This window comes from Rhinoderma darwinii, chromosome 2 (genome assembly GCF_050947455.1).
Source record: "Rhinoderma darwinii isolate aRhiDar2 chromosome 2, aRhiDar2.hap1, whole genome shotgun sequence".
Classification (NCBI taxonomy): Eukaryota; Metazoa; Chordata; class Amphibia; order Anura; family Rhinodermatidae; genus Rhinoderma; species Rhinoderma darwinii.
The window spans coordinates 357,341,698-357,350,052 of NC_134688.1; positions in this window are offsets into that span (position 1 = coordinate 357,341,698).

The following is an 8,355-nucleotide window of genomic DNA, read 5'->3' on the forward strand; positions in this document are numbered from 1 at the left end:
CCACTATGCTGTACGCCGTCTGTGTGGGAACGGCGCATGCGCCACTCCCACACAGTCCAAATTGATGGTCTTCAGCCGAGCGACGTCCGGCGCCATTTTCTTGTGGACCGGAAGCCGCGGCTGGACAGTAAGATTACTACTTCCGGTCGCGGCTTCCGGACTTGTGTTCTGAAGCAAGCACTTGGAGCGGAGGGAGCAGACAGAGCGGACGGACCGGAGGGAGCGGCGGCGGCAGGAGCAGGTAAGTTATTTCTGTGTATGTACGTGTTTTAGTGTGTGATTACTACTGTATGTAAACCTACTACACTGTGTGTTCGCTCAAAAAAAGGCGACACACAGTGTAGGAGGTTTGAACGTTCAATCCCCTCCTTTCTCCTGGCACTAGCCAGGATAAAGGAGGGGGGATTGTTTGAGTACACTAGAGCGAGTGTGTATTCTCAAATTTTGCAGCATAAAGCAATGTGGTTGCTTTACCACATGTCAATGCTGCAATTTTGGGAATTGCTCCATCTAGTGACCAGCACTGGGAAATGTTATAAATTAGAATCTAATTTACAATATTTCCTGACTCATGAATGTTTAATCATTTATACACTAACTGTTTAACTAAAAAAATAAATAATAATTTTCTAGCGACACATTGCCTTTAAGGCCCCATGCACACGAACGTGCTTTTGCGGCCGCAATTCTCCCGAAAATCCACAGGAGAATTGCAGCCCCATTCATACCTATGGGCCCATGCACACGACCGTGGTTTCGGTGCATGGTCCAGGCTCATAGGAAATAATGGACGCGGCCATGTGCACGGTACGCGACTGGCGGGCAGCTCGCGGGTGACACTCCGCTGCCGGCCGACCCGAAAATCACGGCCGTGCACATGGCTACGGTCGTGTGCATGAGGCCTTAGAGTATGTTCACACGGCCTATTTTTGGCCGTTTTTAAAAAACTGTAGAAAAATCGGAAGCACGTGTAAAAAAACGGCCGAGAAAAAGAAGTGCAGGTCACTTCTTGGGCCGTTTTTGGAGCAAAACAGCTCCAAAAACGGACGTAAAAAATGCCGCGAATAACGCTGCAAAAATCGCGAGTGGCTTAAAAAACTTCTGAAACAGCTCCGTATTTTCAGACGTTTTTGAGTTTGCGTGTGAACATACCCTAAGGGTATGTTCACACGGCAGCCTCCGTTACGGCTGAAATTACGGAGCTGTTTTCAGGAGAAAACAGCTCCAGAATTTCAGACGTAATGGCATGTGCAGGCGCTTTTCACTGCGTCCATTACGGACGTAATTGGAGCTGTTTTTCCATGGAGTCAATGGAAAACGGCTCCAATTACGTCTCAAGAAGTGACAGGCACTTCTTTGACGCGGGCGTCTTTTTTACGCGCCGTCTTTTGACAGCGGCGCGTAAAAAAAATGACCATCGGCACAGAACATCGTAAAGCCCATTCAAATGAATGACCCGATGTTTGCCGACGCTTTGGTGCCGTATTTTCGGACGTAATTCGAGGTTAAAACGCCCGAATTACGTCCGTAAATAGGGTGTGTGAACCCAGCCTTAGGGTAAGAGTATAAGAAAAGAAACTAGCTGCGGGAAATGTGATAGAATTACAAACCAAACCTTACTCACATAAATAAATCCCCTGCCGCTCAAGCGCTGATGCTCTGGTTATCCCCGCCACTCTTTGCTTACTTTTCCTGTACCGATGGTGTGTTCAAAGATCGACATTTACTGTAATTTATTTTGGAGCTACCTGACAGCATGAGATGTGATGTCATCACGTAGTAACACATCTTGTAGCCATAGCATTGTGTGACATTCATTTACAAATAGCTGAGAAGCACTGTGGACGCACCATAATGGGACACTTATGGCTCATGGTATCAAAGACAGTACAAGCATAAAGAATACATCATATAGTGTATGTGACAGCAGTGAATCTACCAGCAGATTTAGGGCAAAGCCACACGTGGCGGAATTGCTCTTGAATTCCGCTGCGGACACTCCGCAGCGTTAATCCGCAGCGGAGCCGTTTCTCCATTGCCTTCCACTTCTTTTTAGTAGGCTTCGTTTAGACGTGGCTGAAAATTCCGCTGCGGAGCATAGGCTGCGGTGCGGAATTTGGTGTCCGCAGCATACAATGGATGTTGCGGACCAGTGGCGGACTGGTTGCGGACTCATTGCGGAAGTTCTCCATTGACTTCAATGGAGATTCTAAATTCCGCAATGAAGTCCGCAGATGTCATGCACATGTTATGTGTGCTGCGGATGCGTCTTGCTTTTTTAACATGACATTTCTTCATTCTGGCTGGACCTATGTATTTCTAGGTCTACAGCCAGACTGAGGAAGTCAATGGGGCTCCCGTAATTACGGGAGCGTTGCTAGGAGACGTCAGTAAATAGTCACTGTCCAGGGTGCTGAAAGAGTTAAGCGATCGGCAGTAACTGTTTCTGCACCCTGGACAGTGACTACCGATCCCAATATACAGCAACCTGTCAAAAAAATAGAAGTTCATACTTACCGAGAACTCCCTGCTTCTGTCTCCAGTCCGGCTTCCCAGGATGACGTTTCAGTCTAAGTCAATCACAGGCTGCAGCGGTCACATGGACTGCCGCGTCATCCAGGGAGATCGGGCTGGATGCCGAAAGAGGGACGCGTCACCAAGACAACGGCCGGTAAGTATGAAATTCTTTTACTTTCACTAGGGAAAGTGCTGTCCCTTCTCTCTATCCTGCACTGATAGAGAGAAGGGAAGCACTTTTACCGCAGTACACAGCAGCTAGTCCGCATCAATTTACTGCACATTTTGGGCAGATCCGCCGCAGAATCTGCAACGCAGATTCTGTGCAGCATTGATGCGGACAGCTGCGGAAGAAATACGCCACGTGGGGCCATGCCCTTATAGTACGCACACTTTAACATATAGCTCTAGCTTAAATACTATTGGTTCACTTATATCATGCCTCTGTGTCAGCCCCTCCAGGTCCATGCCTAGTATTAAAGGGGTTATATGAGATTAGAAAAGGGAGTCTCCTCTTTTTCTTTTTGTTTTTTTAACCAGCGCCAGAAACTGTGCCATTCTTGTTCATCATCTGTGTCTAGTAGTGCAGCTCATCTCAATTTAAGTCAATGGGGCTGCATAGTATCACAATACCAGGCACGGCCCATGAACAACAGTGGCGCTGGTTATAAAAAAATTGCTGCCATATTTATCTCATTTTATACAACCCCTTAAAGGAAAATACACAAAGTGCATTTTCCTATAATGGTTTAGCCATATTGTAAGGGTAACATTTTTTGAAGTTATTTTCAGCTGTTACTTATAGGGGATATTTTACATTATGCGTACGGTTCCCTTTTTTTTTAACACAATAAACATGTCTTCTCTTGTACATAAATCATGAGTATAATTGGAGGATTCGTCATCAGATTTTAGGTTAGGTGTGTGCAACTTTTCTCATGGCCACACCCCATTTATTATACATAGATCTAATTTCCTTTTGCTCTTTGAGGTCACCAGTTGCTTATATTGAACTCACGATTGTAAATTGTGCTCAGACATGTTCCTCATGATTAAACCTTTCACATCCACACCCTGGTCTTCTCCATATGAGACTTGGTTAGAGAGACTTTGCCAAGTGATTAAACCTTACTACTCTTAAATACTCATCTATACTGCATTGTGATTTTTTTTATATACATACAGTAAGCCTATATAAAAACATTCCCATAGAAATAGTGTCCGAATTACTCACAATGACCATGGTCTATTTTTTCATGTTCCTGACATCTCACAAAATATAAAATTAAACAATAAACTCTGATTGGTTGCTATGGGCAAAAAGTTTTCTGCCCAGTGGGGCAGATTTATCTATGGTGCAAAAAGTGGAGCAAGATGGTCCTTAAAACTTTTGCAGGTGTAGTACACCATATTTATCAATAAACTGTGGCATTTTTTTTGAGACTGCTAATACCAGCTAAGAAATTTCAAATTGGGAGGGGCAGGGCTGTGGTTGGGATGTGACATGTTAGTCACACACTAATCAATATCGAAAGACAGAATTTTGTTGGACAAAACTAAAGCCAACCGTATTATAACAGTGTGTTGCAATAGAGAAACTTATCAAGAGTTAGGGGACATTTCACTATATGTTTTAGACAATGTAATAACATATCACTAGAATATGCCAAAAAATTATGATCGGCGGTGGTACGACCTCTGGGATCCTACAGATCATGGAGAAACAAGGGACCAAGGTTCTTTGGCTTATTCCCTGCACTGTGGGGTTCCCGGACACTCATTGGGTACTGCGGCAGTGGTCAATTCAAGTGAATGGAGCTGTGTTATAGTTCACTGCAAATCAGGAGGCCAGGAGGGTCCTACGCAGGGACAATCTGTGAAGAAGCACAAGTTAATCAGAGCTAACTTTTCCTTATTCTGAGATTTGTTCAGGTCCAGGTAGTAGGACCCACACTGATCAGTAAGTGGTAGCATATCCTAGCAATAATCACTGACTGTAGTAGGAAAACCCCTTTAAGTGTGCCAAATTCATCCTAAGCACCACCCGTAGCCCCATTGTGCCGTATAGGTGTCTCATCTTATTCCACTTAAAAACTGAATTTTATATTTTATGAGATGTCAAATTTGCCTGGGGTATGTTGTGGCTGAATAACAGTGCATATTATTAGAAGAAGTAGGACTCTTGTAAATGTTGTCATGGTTATCCAGGTTGTGTGATACTGACAACATCACTCCTCAATGTAAGGCTTAATTCACACATACAAAATGTCCACCATTACATCTCTCACAAGAGCTATCACCCAGCTGTTTCAAACTTCTGAATACTTAACCTGCCAAATTATTCAGTGATACAATAAACTCGTATATGTTGATGTAAGGGTAAGTTCACATACATCTTAAAGGGGTGATTTCTGCAAGCCCCGTTCAGATGAATAAAACAGTCTTAGAAATTTTTCCAACAAATCTGCCACATGTGATGATGCCCTAAGCCTAGGATCATACACACGGTTTAGGCCAGTTCACACGTAGCGTAAATACTGCAGATTTTCCGCAATGGAATCCATTGCGGAATATCCGCAGCATAATACAGTAACAGCAAAGTGGATAAGATTTAAACAAATCTTATCCACACGCTGCGTAAATGGTGAGCAGAAAAAAAACGCTTAGAAAGTGACATGTGGTGTGTTTTTTTTTCATCCACAGCATGTCAATTGTATTTGCGTAAATCGCTACTTATGTGTTGCAGGATTTCCCATTGAATTCAATGGGGAGATAAAACCCGCAACAAATAGCACATGTTGCATTTTTTGCAGTGGAATCGCAGCTCAGAAAAAAAAAAGATATATACTTACCCTGAAGTCTGTGTTTCTTCCTCCTGGGATGACGTTTCATCCCATGTGACCGCTGCAGCCTGTGATTGGCTGCTGCGGTCAAATAGGATGAAACTTCATCCCAGGGCTGCAGACAGTCATGACATAAGGATGCTGGAGGGACGCATCACCATTGTAAGTATTCTTTTTTTTTTCTCTGTGCAGTTTTCTGCAGAGGACATTTCGGCTGGAAAACTGCACCCCAATTTGATGCGGTTTTTCGCCTAGAATTCCATGTGGCACACAGGGCGGATACGCTGTGTGCTTTTACGCAGCGTGCTTTTATGCAGCGTGCTTTTATCCGCCCTGTGTGAACATAGCCTTTTGGTGCAGTTTTTGGTTCAGATTTTTGAGCCAAAACCAGAAGTGGATCCAAAAGATAGTATAGTTATAAAGAAAACATTGATGTATCTCCTTTCTTTTGTGTCCCAAAGACTGATTTACAAACTGCACCAAAAACTGCATCAGAACTGTGTATATAATCCTGGTCTAATACTACACATATTCACTGTTAGGGCTTATTCAGACAACGTATAATACATCCGTGCAACAGGCATGATTTTCAAACGCCTCGCACGGACCTATGTTAGTCTATGGGGCCGTGCAGACAGTCCGTGATTTTTGCGCAGTGTGAGTCCGCTGCGTAAAACTCACGACATGTCCTATATTTCTGCGTTTTTCGCGCATCACGCATCCATTGAAGTCAATGGGTGCGTGAAAATCACGTGCACCACACGGAAGCACTTCCGTGGGACGCGCGTGATTCGCGCAATAGCAGTGAAAAGTATGAATGAAAACAGAAAAGCACCACGTTCTTTTCTGTTTACAAACATACAAACAGTATGTCATAATGATGGCGGCTGCGCGAAACTCACACAGCCACGGGGATGACACACGGAGCTGTTAAGTGCCTTTTGCGCATGCAAAATGCCGCGTTTTTTTGCGCGCGTAAAACGCACACGCTCGTGTGAATCCGGCCTTAGAGAACGCTGCCTGACCTATCCGCAGCGGACATTTTCTCCATTGGTTTCCACACCTCTTTAGTTAGGTTCGTGCACACGTGGCGGAAAACTCCGCTGCGGACCATAGGCTGCGGTGCGGAATTTGGTGTCCGCAGCATACACTGGCTGTTGCGGACGTGTAGCGGACAAGTTGCAGACTTATTGCGGAATTTCTCCATTGACTTCAATGGAGTTTCAAATTTCCGCAATGAAATCCGCAGATGTTATGTGTGTTGCGTTGCGTATTGGTTTTAGGCCTCATTTACACGAGCGTGTGCGTTTTGCGCGCGCAAAAAACGCTGCGTTTTGCGCGCGCAAAAGGCACTTGGCAGCTCCGTGTGTCATCCGTGTATGATGCGCGGCTGCGTGATTTTCGCGCAGCCGCCATCATAGAGATGAGGCTAGTCGACGTCCGTCACTGTCCAAGGTGCTGAAAGAGCTAACTGATCGGCAGTAACTCTTTCAGCACCCTCGACAGTGAATGCCGAACACAATATACACCAACCTGTGAATAAAAAAAGACTTTCATACTTACCCAGAACTTCCTGCTTCCCCCAGTCCGGGCTCCCGGCCGTTGCCTTGGTGACGCGTCCCTCTCTTGTCATCCGGCCCCACCTCCCAGGATGACGCGGCAGGCCATGAGACCGCTGCAGCCTGTGATTGGCTGCAGCCTGTGCTTGGCCTGTGATTGGCTGCAGCTGTCACTTGGCCTGAATTGTCATCCCGGGAGGTCGGACTGGAGGAAGGAGCCGGGACTTATCGGTAAGTCAGAACTTCTGTTTTTTTTTACACGTATATGTATATTGTGATCGAAAGTCACTGTCCATGGTGCTGAACCAGTTTAAGTCTTTGAGCACCGTGGGCAGTGACTGTCTCCTGACGTCGCGTACCCGAACATTTTTTGCCGGGTTCGGTTAAAACGAGTTCGGCCGAACCCGGTGAAGTTCGGTGCGCTCATCTCTAATTTGACACTCCGTTTGGATGTTTGTAACCAGAAAAGCACGTGGTGCTTTTCTGTTTACATTCATCCTTTTGACAGCTCTTGCGTGATTTTCGCGCATGCAACGCAGGACCGTCAGTGTGGCATGCGTTGTTTTCACGCACCCATTGAAGTCAATGGGTGCGTGTTGCGTGAAAAACGCAAGAATATAGAACATGTCGTGAGTTTTACGCAACGCACTCACGCAGCGCAAAATTCACGCATCGTCTAAACAGCCCCATAGACTATTATAGGTGCGTACGACACGCGTGAAAAGCACGCGCGTCGCACGCGCGTATAATACGCTCGTGTAAATGAGGCCTTACAAACAGGATATTTCTTCATTCTGGCTGGACCTATGTGTTTCCAGGTCTATAGCCAGACTGAGATGAAATGTTTTAAAAGACAGCAGGAAGTACTCTTCACCTGAATACGCAACGGCTAATCCGTATCAATTTACTGCACATTTTATGCAAAGGCGCAACGGAATCTGCAACGCAGATTATGTGCGGCATTGATGCGGACAGGGTCTGCAGAAAGATGCCACGTCTGGCCATGCCCTTAGGCTGTAATTGTGAATATTGTAGTTACCACAGAACTTTCACATAAATTTATATAAGTAAGAAATTACTGACTAATTATTAGCAACCTGAAAGAAGAGTTCAAGTGAAGGATTTGTAAATCTAATGATATTTTTTTATTTTTGCAAAACACTTTAGGAGGAGGGGGGGGCACATAATCATGCAGACCTTATTCTAAATTGAATTTCAAGGGAGTATTCACTTTTTGAGCAACCAAATAAAATGTAATATTAACATAGGCATTCATAGAGAATAGGGGCACTTGCTCATATCCCCTGTTGGAGAGAACGGAGGTTCGACACTTCGTCTGGTTTTCTCCTCTTTTGTTTTCCGGAGCCTATGGAAGGATAGCCCCTTGGTTTGTAGCACCCACGAGAAAGGGGAAAAAATGGAACAGGGTTCTTCCT